Genomic DNA, 21750 nt, shown 5'->3' on the forward strand with positions numbered 1-21750 from the left:
AATCTCAGTCACTAGTTTTGAACTGCAAGTGGAAATGTTGAAAAGGGAATATCTTCAAGGAATAGGCCTCAGGATTCAAAAAATGGGATTTCAAATGAGAAGAACAGCTATATGTTTGCCATATGTTTGAAGAGTAGAGCAGTAAACCTTGGATAGGAGTGTAAATGCTCAAGCATGTGTTTTCGAGATTTGCAAGATTTGATCAATAGATGCTGGATAATAATAACATATGGAGGCAAATATTTGCCTTGCGGTATCATGGGTGCCTATATCTTCAGATTGATGCCTATCATCATACTGAACATTTAAAGTCTAAAATAAAAAAAGTAGACCATTCTCCATGTAAAAGCCCATTTTCAGGTCACATTATAAATTTGTGCAGGATTACTCTTCAGCTTCGAAACTGAGAAAAAGACCAGAACTGACATTGTGTCTGTCAACCATTCAGGGTGCTTTGGAATTATAGGCATACTCTAAATTTAAGAAATACCAAAGTCAATGGGTGTATTTCCTTCAGTAATCCCTGTGAGGGGAAAAATGGCTCAGTGGTTATTTTGGTTTTTGGCTTTTAAGAATGAATACTGATCTGTTGTATGAAGCTCAGGAAGCCTATGATTTATGGTGCTGCCAGTCATCGTGAAAGAACAAGGATACTGTCTCAGAACAAATACAAGCTGTTTAAACAAAAACAGCAGTTTCGTAGCGCGCTACGAAACTGCTGTAGGTGCTGTTTTTGAATGAAGACAAGCAGTTCGATGGGGAGATCAAACATTTGCCAGAGGAAATATATAAGGAACATTAAGAAGACCACATGAAGTTAACATAAGCCATTCAGATAGTGATAAGTATGCCTTTTTGAAAAGGTGAAGCCTTTTTGAAAAGGTGAAATATTTTGTCTTTAGTGCAAACTTTCATAAAGGTACTTTATGTCCAAGTTATGGTTTAGCAGAAATGGCATACGGGGAGTATGGTTTTAGTTCATACAAGGCTATCATAGCATTCAAAGAGCAACAGGTGTGAGTTTTGAAGGAAAAGTGAAGTGTTTTGTTTTTTTTGCTAAAGTTCTCTTAAAGGCACTTTATGACCGAAATACTAGGGTTCTGGTAGGGTTACGGAGATTTTTGGCTAGCACACCTGTTCACTCCACAAGGCATCCAGATCATAAGGAATATGGTGTTATGCGTGGTTAATAGAGGATTAAAGAGTTTTGGAGTGTGGTCTTTTAATGGTAAAGATGAATGGGAGACAGGGACCGTGAAAATAGGGTGTTCAGGTTTACTAATTTATGAATCATCTACACAGCTAGCACCCGAAGATCAGCTCGTTCAATGAATGTTCCTCAACATGTCTCAGCCACAACAGAAATTGTACAGTTGTCAAAGATCCAAGGAGAATCATGCATACGAGGAGATGGAGTTGGATTTGAAATATAATTGGGATTCTATGTATTTACAGCCCAACACTTCATGTATGTAATTAGTTGGTTTAGAAATAGATAAGGGTAATTAATGGTAGATCATCGAGTTCTCCCTTCATGCTTGTTGAGGAGACTCAAGATAGTAGTAGTTTTGGTTTTCCTATATATGGTGAAAACTCTGAGGTAATAGGGGTTGGACATTTTATACAAAAACAGAGTTTATTTGGGCCAATGTAAAGACTTATTACAGTAATAGTAAAACAGTGGTTGTTTCTTCTCAAGATTCTCAATGGATTATATTGTTCAAATATGATGGTGGTGTTTTCTCTTAAATGTTCTTTTACAGCCTTGTTATAACATAATCACTCAGAATTCATTTCTAATGCTCTGACTTCCTGTATGTTTGGCAAGCTGTGGTTTGTGTGAAATATGTTTGAACATCTAATGCAAAGAGCCTTGACTTCCATGAAATGACTGTGCTTTTGTTTATTAAATGTGTGAGACTCCATAGCCCAATGAAGACCAATTTGATATGTGTTCAACCAGCTTTTTTTTTCATGAATGAGTGAAGAGTTAGCCATCTGTTGTTGTGATTGATTTCTATCAAAAGCCTGTGAGAGAGCCCTCTCTGACTAGGAAGGCTAATTCCTAGTCTAAATTCTGGTTGAAAGAGTTACATAAAATCTTACTTGGTTGCAGCCCTTAGTACTGATTTTGTGATAACACATTGATTCAGTATTGGGTGATTCAGAGATTGATGATGATAGTGTTTGATTGATTGTGTGCTTCAATGATATTGATGGGTCCAGTATGAAAATTGGATGAAACGTGGCCTTCAAATTATGATGATGTTTTCCATGAGTATCAAGTCTGAAAATTTATGAAACGTGGTACCTGGAGGAAGAAAGAGAAGTTTGTAGCCTTCTGTAGGTTAGCACCTATGTACTAGTACATCAGCTAGTACAAGAGCTAAGGGGGTGGTAGCTCCCTTCCAGTAGTAGCTGGAAAATGAGTGAAGGTTGGAGCATTCAGTAGGCCGACACCTACGTACTAGTAAAAGGATTGGCTAGTACAAGAGCTAAGGGGGTTGCAGCTCCCTTCCAGGAGAAGCTGGAGAACGAGAGAAGGTTCTAGAATTCTGTAGGTAGAAGCTTGTGTACTAGTATAAGACTGCACCAGTACAGAAATCTTGTAAAAATAAGTTTCCTATTAAAAGAAGATAGAGACAACTTGCAGCAGGTGGTTTTCACCCACATTGGGTTTCCACCTTACATCATGGTGTTCATGTGTGCTTCTTGTGTGTGATGATCTATTCTGTTTTACTACACCTGTTTACTGTTCATATGGTTAATAAAAGTTTTGATGCACTAACTAAATATCAACATTTAATGGATTAATTGAATCATAAGTTTACTGGATATACGCTAGTTGCATTAGACATAGTTGCGTGTACATGCAGGTTCCCTTCACTGAAGTAGCGTATATGAATCTGAGTATGAAAATGAAAAAGTGTTTGATTTGATAATACTGATTCACCCCCCCCCCCCCCCCCCCCCCCTCTCAGTATTATTTCCAACAATTGGTATCAGAGAAGGTCCTTTGGTAGAAGCTTAATCGCTTGAAGGAGATCTGTAGAACAATGGGAAAGAAGCTTAAGAAGAAAGCGCCTAAGAAGAACAAGACATCTTAGAAGAACTATGACAGTGGGAGAATCAATTGGGGAATATGTGGAAGAAGCACTTCAGATTCAAAATCACTTCAGAATGAAGATGAACAAGCAAAATAACTATTGGGTATGAATTTTTTATCCTTTGGTGATACATTTATCCATCCATTTGAAGATGATGAAAGTGATAGCGAAACAACTGAATTTTCTCTTATGGGTGAGCAAGAAAGATATCAAATAGAGGTAAATTTTAAAAGGCTTACTGACAAAATTAGAGATCAAAAAGATCTATTGAACAAAAGGGAATGTGCCTTAAAAGAATAATCTACCAAACTAAAAGCCCAACTAGAGGAAGGAAACAAGGTAAGGAAGTTATTCAAGGACAAGGAAGATCAATGTCAAAAGTTGCAGGATGAAGTGACGTCATTAAGAAATGAAGTCAATGAAAGGAGCACAACAATCAAGCAACTCAGAGAAAGATCCAGTTACTATGAAAGTCTTGAAGCTACGATCCTCTTGCTAAAAGATCTTGAAGAATCAAATAAGTAGAATAAATAACTACTCCAAGCTCTTGGAAAATAAGAAAACGAAGTTCTTGAATTAAGACACAAGTTGGAAGAAGGAAGAAAACATGAAGAAGACATGAAAAAGCAGTATTGTGAAAAGGAATAGCAACTTTAGGTTGAGGTAAATATTCTAAAAGATAACTTAGAAGAAGAGGATAAGCTCTTACGATTTCAAGATAGTACTAAGATCTTGGATGATATTCTTAGTAGTCAAAGGTCTCCTACAATGAAAACTGGTCTTGGTTTTCATGAATCTGTTGAAGGTGAATCTAGTTCACAAAATAAGACAAGGAACTATAATGCACAATCTGAAATACTCAACAAGGAGATGAGAAGTCAATCCCATCAATAGCCAAGGAAAGAAATTCTTCGAAGAAAATATTTTACTCCTCCGATGAATAATGTTGAATGTTATGTATATCATAATATTGGACATGTTGCAGCCAGATGCAGAAGTAGAATGGTTCAAGACCATCACACAAAAAGATCCTCACGTTCTAGGTACTTTAAGGGATATTGTTTTTCTTGCAGTATGTTTGGTCACAAACCTGTTGATTACTACAGAAGGAATACGAAACATGTAAGATGTTACGCATGTAACAATCTTGGACATATAGCAAAGGAATGTAGGAACGAAGTACATGCACCATACCAAAAGGAGAAAACATCATCACACTTGAAGATATGGAAGAAGAAGGAAGTACTATCATAAATATGTTGCACAACACAATGTACAGACATAACAAGAGGAAGCTGAAAGTGTAAAACTTCAGCATTCTCAATCTCATACACATGTTTCATAAAGAGAAGTCGCATATATACACGAGTTAGACAATGCACAGTCACGTATCTATCAGTTTGAGAAAAGCAGTGGGACAAGCTGAGGAAAAGGGTCTGATATGCTTCATTCCATTACTTGCTCTATTTGATAATGGTTACAATCTGCTGATGATGTGTGGAAATATCTTGATATTTGTAAGATTTTTAGAAGCGTTTTGATCCTAACTTGTTGATGATGATGCCTTGATACTTCTTGTTGATATATGCATGATCACATCTAACAGTAAACAATATGGCACAGGTTCACAGGGAGCATATACTTTTAATAATGCATTGTTGGCATTATGGTTAGTAGTCCTTGGTGATGATGCTTATATGGCTAGATGATACATCTTGCTATGATATGGTTACGAGTTTTCAATGATAAAATCTCATATGATTCTTGGGGTTACATAGTTGGTGTTCAGATCAGATTTGAGGTTGATTCTCTGATGATGCATATATGGTGCTTACATGGTGATCTTCATAAGGATAAGGAGAAGTACAAAGCTTGAATACACAATTTCATTACTTGATGATGAGTCACTCATATGCTTCTGTCGACATATAATACAGTTATGATGTAGGATTCCTATAGTTCTTGGCGTTCACATGGATGAGGATTGTTGCTGTTGATGATATCAAGAAATCTTGACAAAAGATCATGAGCTCAAGATAGAGAGTGCTATGATTACTCAAAGTTGCATTGTTGGGAACATGATGATGATGAGTTCTTACCCATATGATGACAGGTTGATACTTACATATATAGTTGAGGGATGTCCCTGAGTGATGATACATGGATGATATATAAGATCATGCAGATCTTGATGTTGATGAGATGGCAATGGTGTCTTTCGCATATGATATAATGTGAATGATTTTATAATATTCAAGATCAAGAGGATGAATTGATATCTATATGCAAACATATCTTGTCACAGGTTGATGCTATCTACACTAATGGACATATACATGTTGTTGGTCTTAATGTTGTTGACACATGCTTATGGAGCAGATCATACACTGGGTATGATAGTTGCTGATGACTTTAGATGTTTGGTCTCTATTATAAATGTCATGTATATCATTCAATGTAAAGGTCGTATCAAGACTCATGATGTAATAGTTTATCTTTGTCTATTGTAGTCATTTGATGAATACCTTTTGGTCATATGATGTAAATTGTACCCCCACTATGCATGGGAATAATGATGTAATATTTCAGTCATGTATAAACAATTGGTATCTAGTATATCCCCACTTGGTTGGGTGGATGAGTCAATATTGGTATATCCCCATTTGGTTTGGAGATGGATGTATGTATGAGTCTTTGGTGATAGGAAGGTCCTTTGTGATAGAGTCATGTTCTTCTTGTAGAAAATCTTTTTGCAGACTTTGCTTATAGTCAGGGGGAGCATGAACAACACACTTCAGCAGAGCAAAGATTTCAGCATGTACTCAGAGGGAGCATGGAAAAAATTGTACACCTTGGCATATACAAAGGGGGAGCTCATTCAGAGATTTCACCAGGTACTCACGGGGAGTATGGACAGTAGAATGTTTATCAAGGAAAGAGAACATCTTGGTCCGCCCTTTGCCCTTGATGTCAAAGTGGGAGAGTGATTTGGTGTTGTTTCCATCAAGTCCAAAGGGGGAGATTGTTGGCATTATGATGCATGTGTTGTACTTGATGGAAACCCACTCATAACTCACTTATATATAACTAGATGAATCTACAGAAGAGGTATCAGATGTGATAGAATACATGGGATGCAAGACAACTCAAAGGAATCAGTTCAGATGTAATGAACAATGACAACCTATTAAGATGACAGTTCTCAGTATGACAAGTTAGCTTTGCCATCAAGTCCAAAGGGGGAGATTGTTGGCATTACGATACAAGTGTTGTCCTTGATGGAAACTCACACAGATGACAGATCATAGTGCAGCAGGTCAGTAACAAAGAATTGATGATCAGACTACAAAGAATGAAGAAAGAAAAGTATATACACAAGTTCACTATATACTAAGTCGTGTATACACGCAGGTTCACTATATACCAAGTCACGTATATACGCAGGTTCACTATATACCAAGTAGTGTATACATGCAGGTTCACTATATACAAATGTGTGTATACACACAGGATTACTGATCAAAAGTCGCGTATGCGTATGCACGCAGTTTCATGCAAGGGAAAACCTGTACATGTGGGAAAGATTATTTTTGGGTTTGTGGTATTTAAACCTATGTTTTTGGACCTTGGTATTGTGTTCGAAGTGTTGAACCCAGGTATTGGTCCCTAGTATTGGTTCTAAATGGTTTTGGACCATGGTATTGAGTAAGGCCTAAGACTATAAAAGGAGAAGAAGATCATTAAGAAAAGGCATTTAAAAAATCTTGAATATCTGATGAAGTATGAGATCCAATATGCAGCTTATGGGTTCATGATGCCTTGCTTGATCTGAGCTAAGGAGGAATCTCAGGTATTGATGGAGAACAAGATCTAAGGATAGATCGGGATCTAATGGATTGGAATGAGTCATCTCTATATAGTTTGATCTTGTTAAGTCTAGATCTATATACTGACGCATGTAATGTTCTATAAATATTATGATCTGGGTATAACTCAAGTTTGGAATGACTTTAAATCATGAATGAATATTTACAAATGTATACGCTGGTTGAAAATGATAAAACCATGTACATACACAGTTTACATACATCTAAGTAGCGTATACCATATGAGCTATGATGTTTGAAGTTATAGGTGGTTCTGGTTGTTGATGAGTTTTGATGACTGTGTACTGGTGTCAGTATTCTGCATATTCAGTTTGGTTGATTGTGTTTAGCTTCAGTGTTGATGGATGATATCTATAATGGATCAGGATCATAATGACTTACCTTTATGTGATCTGATGGAATAGATCTGGTTTCTAACATATGTATTATCCTTGTATATGTAATGATCTGGGTATGTCTGAAGTCAGGAAGTGTAGCGAAGTTATAAATAAGTAATTGATGACATATACGCTGGTTCGCTTTGGTGAAGTTGCATATACACACTGGTTCGACTCTTCCAAGTAGCGTATGCACTCCGATGCATGATTTTTGATGATATAGTTAGATCTAAATGTTGTTGCAGAGTTCTATGTTCTGCTCTGTGTTTTGGAGACTACAGTTTGTTGACAGGGTTTCAGTGATTCAGTATTGGGTGATTCAGAGATTGATGATGCTAGTGATTGGTTGATTGTGTGCTTCAATGATATTGATGGGTCCAGTATGAAAATTGGATGAAACGTAACCTTCAAATTATGATGATTTGTTCCATGAGTATCCAGTCTGAAAATTTATGAAACGTGGTACCTAGAGGAAGAAAGAGAAGGTTGTAGCCTTCTGTAGGTCGACACCTACGTACTAGTACATCATCTAGTACAAGAGCTAAGGGGGTGGTAGCTCCCTTCCAGTAGAAGCTGGAAAACGAGTGAAGGTTGGAGTATTCAGTAGGCCGACACCTACGTACTAGTAAAAGGATCGGCTAGTAGAAGAGCTAAGGGGGTTGCAGCTCCCTTCCAGGAGAAGCTGGAGAACGAGAGAAGGTTGTAGCCTTCTACAAGTAGAAGTCTGTGCACTGGTATAAGACTATATTAGTACAGAAATATTGTAAAAAGAAGTTTCTTATTAAAAGAAGATTGAGACGAATTGTAGCAGGTGGTTTTCACCCACATTGGGTTTCCACCTTACATCATGGTGTTCATGTGTGCTTCTTGTGTGTGAAAATCTATTCTATTTTACTGCACCTGTTTACTGTTGATATGGTTAATAAAAGTTATGATGCACTAACTAGAGATCAACATTTAATGGAATAATTGAATCATAAGTTTACTGGATATACGCTAGTTGCATTAGACACAATTGCATGTACATGCAGGTTCCTTTCATTGAAGTAGCATATATGAATTTGAGCATGAAAATGAAAAAGGGTTTGATTTAATAATACTGATTCACCCCCCTCTCGGTATTATTGTCAACATTCCAAATATTAATTCATCAAGTTTAACCTAATCAAAAATTTATTTCCCTTCTTGGCTTTAAAGTCTCCTCTCTTTTATTCTTTAAAGATCATGAGTTGTGAACTGTATCTTCCTCTCCGTGATAGATGACCAAGATCGATACTAGATAATGAATTATTTGAATTGCATTTATATGAATTTCACCAATAAATGAAAAGACATGTTTATTAGTGGAGAAGCTGACTTGTGCATGAGGTGGCACTCCAAAAATATATTTAATAGTTGTCGGAAGGGGTCAATTGATAATAGTGGACCAAATATGACATAGTTTCGTTGAATGGAAACCATATTATAATAGATGCTGGGAGGTCCCACATCCCACATCCCACATCATCACTTTACTCCCGCACATCGAAACCATATGAATATCGAAGTTGTGCATAATATAAATTTATGATGTCAATAACGTTGATATCCTATAACATATATCACCCCTACTTCCTCTCACCTCCAACGTAGCGAATGTGATATTTCAATGAAATCGTTTTGATAATCCAATCGGGTCCGCAACATACTCTGACCTCTAGTGTTTTCTATATTTCAATAAAATCATTTTGATAAACCAATCGAGAACCCAACCATATCTCAATAAGAGGTTTTAACATGACATACCTACAAAACTAGAAATAGGAAAGTTGCGACGTGACATATGTGATGTTACATTAAAATGTTATAAAAAGGCTCGTTGGTTCCGTGACCATATCAAAATCAGAGATTAGGCCTCATCAAAGGATGTTATCGGAGGTCCCATTTCCAAAATATCCGATAAAGGGAGGATGCGATTGAAAAATTAAATTCATTATTAGATCACATCAGGCCTGTTAGCCTCCACAATGTCCCAGGCTAATGAGGAAAACGACGAAGGTAACCTCAAACCAATCTTTCAGTTTTGTAGCTAGCCCTACCAAACTAGAGAGGGATCTCTCTATGAAATCACAAGCAAAGTTTGACTGGAATGTAAATGAAAATTAGGCTAGATATGTTAGGCTCAGGTAGGTTTTGAGTTTTTATGGTTTTGATGCTAGATTAGGGATGAAAATTAGGTAGCTAGGTCAAAGTATCAAAAGGTTACAACCACAAATATATGGAGGAGAAAGGTGGCAATACTTTTTTGATGCCTTTAGGGTTTTATTGTTGAATTCTAGGGTTTGAAAGTGTAACAAGGTCTTAATGAGAATGTGCACCATGAATTCATTAATTAAGAAGGAAGATTACACCAAATGATATTCCCATCAAAACAAAGCTTTCATGAAAATAATTCTACTTATAACCTTTAAGGAAAATCACTGATGAAATAAGATATGGAAAAGAGAGATGTATATCATTCATATAAAATTATAACAGAGAAAATACATCATCACAAACTCACTGCACATGAATTCCTGGATAATAGTTGTAACTTCTCCTTTGATTTCCTAAATAAAGAGTTGAAATACAAGCTACAAGTGTTCCCACCTTTGATGTCCAACCTTGATTCTGACTGAAAACTAGATACATATAGACCAAAAAAATACTTCCCCACTCTTAGGGGTAAAATTCCTCAGTGTAGGAATAGTTTACAAGAATCTCTCAACCAAAACCTAATGACTAGAGAGGTTAACAAACTCTCCTCTTAATAGCAAAACTGATACATTTGACCATAACAGACATTTACAAGCATGTATCTACTTCAAATTCACTCTAACCAACCTATTTACACCTAATTACAACATCACAACATAAAATATGACAAATTACAACAGTGGAGATTGAATCTGGACTAATAAAACTGAGTAAAGTGGCTTTCAGGTGAAAACAGAATGAATTCAAGCAAAAGTGCAGCGTGCTAGGAGAAAACGCAGTGAAATTGGCAGAAGTGACTTTTGGAGGCCTTACCAAGGTCCAAATCATGATTTGATAATTGCTAGAGATAACTTTGGATGTATGCTACATGACAGAATCCCCAAGCACTAAAAAAGGCTGCTCCTAGCCCTCCAAAACTTCATTCTCCTAGAGGTACTCCAAAAACATAGCGTGCCCATAGTGAAAGCACAATGCCAACATGGAGGAGAGGTTTGACGACCTTACTGAGCTCCAAATACAGATCTGAAGCTATCACTGGAAATATTAGGATGTCTAATTGTGAATAGAGTACTTAAGCATGCCAAATGGCCTCTCCAAGGCTGAGAAAAACCAATTCTCCTAAGACTACTTGAGAAATGTAGAAATTGCCTTGTAGCAACTGTATTTTGGATATTTATTCCAAATAATAACACCTATGTATAAAATGGAGGAGGTTTGTGTTCCTTGTTTTATTATTGACGAAAAAATCCTTCACATTTGCCAAATTCATCTTACTTACTTCAGAAACTAATTTTGAAGTAAGATTGTCCCAATGTGTGTCAAATGATTTGTCTCTTGGAATGATTTCTTGAGAAATGGTGAAGACATGATGTCGTGTGATGAAGTTGGCTCATACCTACTCATATGACCTCCCTTATGCCTCCTCTTCTCAGTAGTACCAGAATCCATAGAAAACACTAGCTCAATGGGAGGCGAAATTAGGGTTTGGTGTAGGGAAAAAAGGGGATTTGGGCATTTTTTGAGATTGAGGGAGATGAAGGGGTTAGGGGGTCTCTAAATTCTTAGGAAAATTTGGGGACATATGGATGGATGTTATGGAGTGAGGGAAGTGTAATTTTTGGATTTGAGTGATGGGAAGGGATGAAAAACTAGGACATACAGTCCTATTTTAGAAATGCATAGTAGGGACTAGGGTTTGTGAGAAAAAGTGATGAAATGAGGAATTTGATGAGGGAAAGTGTGGAAGATGGTTTATGAAGAGTGTATGAGGGTAGATGAGTGCCAACAAATTTCTCCTTTGTCTTTTTGCCTTTTATGAATTGAGTTGACCTCTTTTGAGTGGAGATGGGACGACTTGTTCTTTTCCAAGAATGAATTTGCATGTTTGAACCTTGTTCTTTTGAGATTTTTATGAGCATTATTACTTTTTGATGCCAAAAAAACTTGAAAACATTATTTAGATCCTTTTTATCAAATTTCCTCTTCCATTCATGATGACCTAAGTGTGACATGACTTTTATTTGATTTTTGATGGTTTGACTCTATCATGGCACCTAATGGACCATGAAACCATGAATTTGACCATTAAACCTCTAAAATAACCTTTGACCATGCAATGATAATTGAACTGATGATTTTATCCACAACTCATGATTCATGACCGTCCATGATGGCTGTACGAAAATGACTTTTTAAAACCCTAATCATGAAGGAAGAAGGAAAACACCTAAACAAGCTAAACCAATGACCAAATTTCTATTTGAAAACCTATTGAGACATAAAAATTTGACCTTATAACTTCACCTAAGACATAAAAGAGACCATTTGATCACTGATGTCTCCTAGACACTAACATTGGATCCTTTTGGGATGGCAGCTCTGAAAGATTTTTCAAGAACACCGTAGACCAGGTTGCCTTATTTATGGGGCATATAGTCAGATGTACAAAGACTAACTTAACATAAGTAATACATGCAAAACTGAAATGACTGAGTTACAAACTGAAAACATGAAATGTAGACTAACTGCAACCTTTACTAGAAGATACTACTCAAAAAGATGCTCAGAATTGAGCTTATTCATCACACCTACTCTAAATGATCCATAAACCACCTAATTAAGTGAAATGGAACAACCACTGCAACCATGTAAGAATTTTGTCTGCTAGTTGATTTCTTCGCAAGTGCTTGTTGATGAGCAAGAAGGGAAAACTACTGAAAGTGAACTTCCATGAAAACTTGTAAACATATTGAATCTTAATGAAATTGCAAATTATGAGCCCACTAGCTGACCCGAAGAATGATGCAAAAGGATTTTCATAGGAATACATATTGATTTCCAACCCATATAATACATTAATGCTCTGCTCTAGGTAGTCTTCGTACATTGATTTTAAAATTTTCCCAACATCTGTGCTTTCTTGAAGTTTCAAGTTAAAACAATCATGATAAAGTTGCAAGATTTCCCTTGACCTTTGTGATAAATGTGATGGGATTGCTGATGGAAAAGACATTAAAGTTGTATGCCGAACTAAATCATTATCAACCCTATCTTCAAACTGACAAAGAACCAAAGGACGAGATCTTTGAACACAAAGAGGATCTATACAATTACCTACCAGATCATTGCAAATATGAGAATTTTTTTGTAACTCGTTGTGCATCATTTCTGATGAAACTACATGATCTTGTATAAAATCTTCATGTTCCACACTTTCAGCTACATTTTCTTGAAACTGAATGTTTCTTGGTAACTGTAATTGTGGACTAAAAAAAGGTTTTATATTACAAACAACATTCTCAACAACTTCAGGAGAAGGTTGCCAACTGGTTTCAACTTGCTTATTTGATTCCTTGGTAACCTTATAGTTTTCTCTTATTATTTCGAATGAAGAGAAACAAAAAGGTAAGGAGCCCTCATCAAGAATTTCATGGTCTTCTCCATGCTCCCTATCAAATCTGAAATATTTATTAATTAACAATTCCTCACCCTTGTTTTCAGCTTCATTAACAACTAAAGGAGGATCACTAGGACTGCAGAACCCATCCAAATAAACAAATATCAAATCAAATAAGGTTTTTGCCATTTTAAAGTATCTTTAGATGACTTCTCTGCTTTGGTGAGTTTATAATTTTCCTTTATTAATTCAAATGCAGCATAACACAAGGGTAAAAATTTATCATCGTCCATTTCATCACTCTCTTTCTGTTTACTATCCAAGCTATAAAATTGCTTACTTGATTCAAAACTTTCATCAGAATCCTCCTCTCTGTCATAAGCCACATGTGCAATCTGATTGTCTTCCTTAAAGTGTTGAAAACATGTTGCTAGTTTCTCATCAAAATCATCATCATATTCATTGTATGTAGGCAAATCAGGTTCAAGAGAAACATCATCAAACATGAACATTGATAAAGAATAATGTTTTTCTTCATGTTGATCTATAAATCTAGTTTCAGGATTGTCCTCAAGTGAATAGATATAATCATCAGCTTCTAGCTCGCGACAACACGTGTCAACAACGAAATAATTTGGGCTAACAAATTCTTCTTCATCCACAATTTTTTTTTGAGTATGAGATCTTATTTTCTGCTTTGTAGCTATGAGTTTATTTTGCAGCATGAAATTTTATATCAATATTCCCATGGTTTTTATTACTATGTCTAGCTCATGATCCGAGAATGGAGGAATCTCCTCTTTTATTACTTCCTTCCTTTCAACTTTAATACTAGCCCTTTTTATCATCAAATTGGCTTCCACATCAAACACGGATTTATACATGTCCTCCAAACTAGTAAGGTTCCTCTTTCTAAGCTGATAAGCATTCTCAGCTTCAAAACCATCCGGAAAATGCAACAAGGCTAAACCTGGGGGAGGTTTTATATTTGTAGCTATGGCAATGTAAACTCTATTGAAACATGTATAAAATTCCTGGATTGATTCGTCAGACTGTCTCTTTAGGTTCTTGTATTCATCCATGATCTGGAAAGGGTTCACCTTGACCTCCCATTTGCTGAGGAAAACATGTTCAAACTTCTAGAAAAAGAAAATACTTTTAGTTGCCAGAATTTTATACCATGTCTTGACTTATCCCATAAGTATTTGAGAAAATGACCCTAATTTCACATCCTCATAGTCAACCTCCTCCAAATAAGTAAAATAAAAAACTCTACTAACATGTTGGTTGACAGTAATCTTTGATGTACTCTCAAATTTGGCCAGTCTCTAAGAATAAATTTGTGATAACTCATGCAAAGGGGATAACATTTTTAATGGAGCATACCGAGCAGCAAACATGTTTGTTGTTTGAGACGAAACTATCTCAGGTGGACTATTATTGTCATCTGAATCTTGTTTAGCGGTACTATTACATCTAAGAGACTTATGTAAGACTATCCCAATGTGTGTCAAATGATTTGTATCTTGGAATGATTTCTTGAGAAATGGTGAAGAAATGATGTCATGTGCTGAAGTTGGCTCATACCTACTGATATGACCTCCCTTATGCCTCCTCTACTTAGTAGTCTCAGAATCCATAGCAAACCCTAGCTCAATGGAAGGGGATTAGGGTTTGGTGTAGGGAAAAAGTGGATTTGGGAAGTTTTTGAAATTGAGGGATATGAACGGGTTATGGGGTCTCTAATTTCTTAGGAAACAATGGGGAGATAGGGATGGATGTTATGGAGTGAGGGGAAGTGAAATTTTGGGATTTGACTGATGGGAAGGGATGCAAAACTAGGAAATATAGTCCTCTTCTAGAAATACATAGTAGGGACTAGGGTTTGTGAGGAAAAGTGATGAAATGAGGAATTTGATGAGGGAAAGTGTGGGAGATGGTGTATGAAGAGTGTAGGAGGGTAGATGAGTGCCAATGGACTTCTCCTTTGTCTTTTTGCCTTTTATGTGCTAGGTTGACCTCTTTTGAGTGGAGATGGGACCAACTTGTTCTTTTCCAGGAATGACTTTGCATGTTTGAACCTTGTTGTTTTGAGATTTTTATGATAATTATTACTTTTTGATGCCACAAAACACTTGAAAACATAATTTAGAACCCTTGTACAAAATTTCCTCTTCCATTCATGATGACCTAAGTGTGAAATGACCTTTATTTGATTTTTTATTGTTTGAATCCATCATGACACCTAATGGACCATGAAACCATGAATTTGACCATTAAACCTTTGAAATGACCTTTGACCATGCGATGATAACTGACATGATGATTCTATCCATGATTCATGACTCACGACCATCCATGATGGCAGTACCAAAATGACTTTTTAAAACCATAATCATGATGGAAGAAGGAAAACACCTAAACAAACTTAACCAATGAGCAAATTTTTATTTTAAAACCTATTGAGACATAAAAATTTGAGCTTATAACTTCACCTAAGACATGAAAGAGACCATCTGATCATTGGTAATTCCTAGACACTAATAAGGTCTGCATATCGAAGTTTGGCGCAAATCACATATTGAAGTTCAATGTTTTTGGGTGGAGACACATAACAAAATGTCGATATGATTTCTCTAATTTTGTTCAGGATATTTCACCGATATTATTTCTCTTTGCTCCTCCGATATCACTGTTTCTACCCTTTGGCTCTTTCTCATGGGCATGTGCGGTCTTCTCTTTGGATTTGCTTCTCCTTGGCTTGTCACTCTTGTTCTTGACTTCTGATGGCTTCTCTTTGAATTACTTCTCTTGGATATGCTCCTCCTTGGCTTGTCCTCCTATTGTTGACTTCCGATGGATTTCATTTGGCTCTTGATAGCTTCCGATGGATTTTTGATGGCTTCCGATGGATTTTTGATGGCTCTGATGGATTTCCCCTCTTAATAATAATAATTTCTCCCTTTTAATAATAATTTCATTCATGGAAGGCATGAATAATACCATGGGTCACTTAATTTCCTAAAAGTGAAAATTTACCCTTTTTATTTATTCATTATTTATCATATTATGGTGTCCCTTTTATTTTTCTTGGTAATAGCTCATGGGATCTAGAAAGGCTATGACTCAACCTCCCTTTTCTTCTAAGGGTCAGAAAGGGACATTACATCACATATCACATGTGCATATATAGATTTCAAAACACAACTACACATACATCAAGTGGAACTACATCAAACTTCACTTTAGCAACAAAGTAAAAATTCACATCAAATTTTATTTTGTGCTATTTTCTAGGACCCTCCAGTGCCAATTTGTTGACTATATATGTTGTTATGTTATTCGGTTGTGATCTTAGGTTGAAAGGAACATCAATTTTTTGGTTTTTGACCTTTATCTTTATATGGAAGGGTTTATACATTTCCTTCTCCTCATGCAGTTGAAGGCTACTCAAATACAACTCATTTTGCACTGATGTAAACAATCTTCCTATCCACATCCTTGCTGATTTCCACCTAGTTGCTTGAATCAATAGCCATGATATTTTTTTCTTAGCATTTTTATATTTTTTCTTTTGGTTGAGCAATATATGCAACTTTGAGCACCTTTCTGTTGTATGACCATTAACATTATAATGGTTTTAGTGGTTGCTAAGATATTTGTACTAGTGTGGTGTGGCCACTACATTTGATCCTTTCCCCTCTTCACTTATTCTTTCCCTCCTTGGAAGCTTCCCTGTACTCCTTTTTCTTTGACCCACTTCATTACCCTTTGTTTTAGCCTATGTTCTCTAGGTATTGGTTCCATACACAAGCCTCATCAACATTATGGGTTTGAAAACCAACATTTTCCTTTGTAGATGGATATGTATGCCCCATGTATTGGATCCAAATATGCATCCACACATACCACCATTAATCATAATAATAATTTCACACTCTTCCACAAATACCACCTGTTATCACCCTAAAACCTTTGTCTCTAAGCTTTGGAAATTTGCCTTGTTTTTAGTCATATTCTAATAATTTTTGAGTCATCTCATCACAATTAGTGTCATTATCATTCACAAACCCTTCTTCTAGTCATGGTGTTAAAGGGTCTCTAGGTCATTTCATGTTTTAAGGGTTAGGTCATAAGGTTGGAAGTCTTTTAAAGTCATATCTCTTTTCCAAATAAAGTTTGACAGCCTCATTCCATGTCCTAGAAGCCTTACCAGGTGTTTAGAAGTCATATCTCACATCATGTTGTAAAAATTTTGAATCTAGCTACGAAATCACTGAACTAGGAGTTTTCGTAGCGCACTACGAAATCCCTGAAAAAGCCTTTTTCAGCATTAAAAACTTTGCTTTTTGCATTTACTAGTCAACTTCCAGAAGGGGTCTTGAGAAGCTGAGAAATCAATTTTGAAAACTGAAAGAGGTGTTTCTTCCTAACATACCAAACTACAAAAAACTCTTTCCGTTTCTTCAAATTCGTTTTGAGGTGGGAGGAATTTATGGTTAAACTTGCACTATGAAACTGCTGAAAGTCACGCTTGGTCTTCTGGTTTTAGCAGTCTTTTTCAAGATCAGTTTCTGGTCACATGAAAAGGTATTTTGGAATTATAAATGAGTTTTCTCTTCATCCGCTCTCCATATACAATAACCTATCTCACTTTCTTCATAAGTATTTTCAGTTGCGAGATAATAACCTTTCTTTGAAACCCAAAATTCAGAGAACGAATTTTTCTTGTTTGACACGTGCTTTTCAAGGATATATTCTGGACAGCTGGAGAAGTGTTTTAAAAAGCCAAGAGAGGTTTTTGTTCTAGAAAGCATGGGCTACAAAAAAATCCTCCTATTTTGTAAAATGTGTCATTAATAAGGAGATAAACGATCTGTCCCACGTGCCAACTTTCAAGGATCCTAAACCTAAAAACAGGGAAACATGTTCCCTAATTTTTAGGGTTTGTCTTCAGCAGTCAGATGACCACGTGGGAGGCTTCATCAAATTCGACTTATTGAGGTTTCAAGTTGTCAAAGAATGCTTTAAATGCTTAGATAATGTTGTTGTAAGCATGATAAGGAGTTACACTCCTAGTTGTATTATGTCTCTAGGACTGCTAGTTAGGTGTCATTTACATTTAATAGTTAGTTTTAAGTATCAATAGGTGTCATAGTAGGATGAATTCGAATTCCCCTCATACTTGAGGAGGAATCTAAGTGATTTAAAGAGCTCTATATATAGAAGAAGATGTAATGTACAATAGGTGGGAATTTTTTAGAGAAAGACTCATATTGTGCGATTGTAGAAGATTATTTTTTTATGTATGCAGACTTTGGCTTTCCTTCTCAGGATTCAAAAAGAGTTCAATGGTGCAATGGTGGCTTGTTTATGTTTGTCCTTATCTCCTTATTTGTAGTAGTATGAATGTATGATACTTAGAATTCATTGGTTATGCTCTAACTTCCTTCATACATTCGTAGAATGTGTTTTCCTTTATGCTACTGATGTACCCTTCATATGTTGAATTCTAGATGCCCTAACTTCCATGTAAAGCTAATTCTATTGTCATACTGAAGCATTTCTTGACTCCATAAGCCCAATGGATGCTTACTGATCATGTTCAACCATTCATATTTCTTCAGTTGTTTCATAGAGTTAGCCATTTAATTCATTATCAAAAATCTTTAAACTTGTGAGAGAGCCCTCTCAGGTTGGGGAGGCTAAGCCTTAGCCAAAAGTTGGTTTGAAATAGTTACTCAAAATCTTCCTGATCAGCAGCCTATCAGGGGTTTGATTTTGTGATAACATTTTGGTGCGTCTGCCGGGAGCCTGAAGATTAATTATTCCCGAAATTAAGAAGCTGAACTTCTAAAGGTAGCAGGAGCTCAGAAATCTTTGGAGGTTGTAAAACTACCTTGGCGACTCCATTGTTGAAGAATTCGAAATTCATAGATTCATGGTGATTCCACTGGAGTTATGAAGAACTCAAATGCTACCATTCTTACTTCAAGGTATGCATGCATAAATTTTTCAGGAATTGATGGTTTCCCAAATCATTTTCCCAAGGATACATATTTTCTAAGGAATGGTCCAAAATTCAATGGAGAAGATTTGAGTTTAACTTTGAAGCATATATCAGATTTTTGTGATTTTACCGAGCTTCTTAGAGTTAAACAGGAGGATGTTTGCATTATATTGTTCTATGATTCATTTTAAGGGAAATGTAAACAGTGGATTGAAAGATTTCCTGCCAAATCTATTAAGTCATTTGAGATTTTTGGTTTATGTTTTTGAAGGAATGGATAGATAGATCAGATTTGGTGGCAAACTCTCCTTTAGTTCAAGGTTTCAAACAATGGAATGATGATCATATTAATGAAGAAATCGATGGAAATTTTTCTTTGTCCATGTCTTCTTATCTAAAATCATTTGAGTGCAAGACAGAAGATAAGATGAAATTTTTGGATGAAGTTGCTAAGGACATTGAGAAAGACATTGAAGGTTTACAAGGTCAAATTCAATCATATAGTCTTCATGATCATGATCATACTTTTCAAAAGCTTTATGTGGCACAACACAAGGAGAGGGTGTTGCTTCCTTTCTCTTTCATGATTGAGGAAGAATGCACTATTATTCAAGGTCAATTTTCACAACCAAAAGTTTTGAGAATCATCAAACTAACCATGTGTTTTTTGACCGTATAGCTGAACACATGGAAAAGATTTACTTTTCAGGCTTCCAGTTATATGTTCTTCTTTAATAACAGTTACACCTCATGGTGCCTTGGTTATTTCAGTATCTGGTTTATTTTTGCTTCAAGCACAATCAAGATATTCAAGTGTTAGATCAGATCGATGATTGGTTTCATTGGAAGTTTCATGTTCCTTGAGCTACAAGTGGAGATTGCAGCTGACAGGGTAGGTAGGAATGTGAAAATAAGCTCAGGGTAGGTTGACTGAGCATCTGTTTCAGTAGGTGCAGTTTGAATTCTTCATTCAGAAATCATTAAAGGCTTGAGGAGAAAATTGGGTAGAGGTTCAGATTTTTATTCAAGAGGATGGATAGCAGCATTGGAGATACAAGTTCTTAGTATACCACAAGGGCACACTATCCCTAGTGGGGCCATTGTTATCACCCTAAAATCTTTGTCTCTAAGCTTTGGAAATTTTCCTTGTTTTTAGTCATATTCTAATAATTTTTGAGTCATCTCATCACAATTAGTGTCATTCTCATTTACAAACCCTTCTTCTAGTCATGGTGTTAAAGGGTGTCTAGGTCAATTCATGCTTTAAGGGTTAGGTCATAAGGTTGGAAGTCTTTTAAATTCATATCTCTTTTCCAAATAAAGTTTGACAGCCTCATTCCATGTCCTAGAAGCCTTACCAGGTGTTTAGAAGTCATATCTCACATAATGTTCGAAAATTTTTGAATCTAGCTATGAAATCACTGAACTAGGAGTTTTCGTAGCGCGCTACGAAATCCCTGAAAAAGCCAGTTTCAGCATTAAAAACTCTGCTTTCTACGTTTACTAGTCAACTTCCAGAAGGGGTATTGAGAAGCTGAGAACTCAATTTTGAAAACTGAAAGAGGCTTTTCTTCCTAACATACCAAACTACAAAAATCTCTTTCTATTCCTTAAAATTCGTTCTGAGGTGGGAGGCATTTATGGTTAAACTTGCGCTACGAAACTGTTGAAAGTCAAGCTTGGTCTTCTCGTTTTAGCAGTCCTTTTCAAGATTAGTTTCTAGTCACATGAAAAGGTATTTTGGAATTATGAATGAGTTTTCTCTTCATCCACTCTCCAACTACAATATCCTATCTCACTTTCTTCATAAGTATTTTCAGTTGGGAGATAATAAGCTTTCTTTGAAACCCAAAATTCAGAGAACGGATTTTTCCTGTTTGACACGTGTTTTTCAAGGATATATTCTGGACAGGTGGAGAAGTGTTTTAAAAAACCAAAGGAGGTTTTTGTTCTAGACAGAATGGGCTACAAAAAATCCTGTAGTTTTGTAAAATGTGTCATGGATAAGGAGATAAACACTCTATCCCACGTGCCAACTTTCAAGGATCCTAAACCTAAAAACAGGGAAACATGTTCCCTAATTTCTAGGGTTTGTCTTCAGCAGACAGATGACCACGTGGGAGGCTTCATCGAATTCGACTTCTTGAGGTTGCAAGTTGTTAAAGAATTCTTTAAATGCTTAGATAAGGTTGTTGTAATCATGATAAGGAGTTACACTCCTAGTTGTTTTAGGTCTCTAGGACTGCTTGTTAGGTGTCATTTACATTTAATAGTTAGTTTTAAGTATCAATAGGTGTCATAGTAGGATGAATTCGAATTCCCCTCATGCTTGAGGAGGAATCTAAGTTATGTAAAGAGCTTTATATATAGAAGAAGATTTAATGTACAATAGGTGGGAAATTTTTAGAGAAAGACTCATATTGTGCCATTGTAGAAGATTATGTTTTTATGTATGCAGACTTTGGCTTTCCTTCTCAGGATTCAGAAAGAGTTCAATGGTGCAATGGTGGCTTGTTTATGTTTGTCCTTATCTCCTTATTTGTAGTAGTATGAATGTGTGATACTTAGAATTATTTGGTTATTCTATAACTTCCTTCATACATTTGTAGACTGTGTTTTCCTTTATGCTACTGATGTACCCTTCATTTGTTGAATTCTAGATGCCCTGACTTCCATGTAAAGCTAATTTTATTGTCATACTGAAGCATTTCTGGACTCCATAAGCCCAATGGATGCT

The sequence above is a fragment of the Pinus tabuliformis genome, chromosome 6 (assembly GCF_031772625.1).
Source record: "Pinus tabuliformis cultivar Carrire ecotype Pingquan chromosome 6, CPIR1, whole genome shotgun sequence".
In the NCBI taxonomy this organism is placed as follows: Eukaryota; Viridiplantae; Streptophyta; class Pinopsida; order Pinales; family Pinaceae; genus Pinus; species Pinus tabuliformis.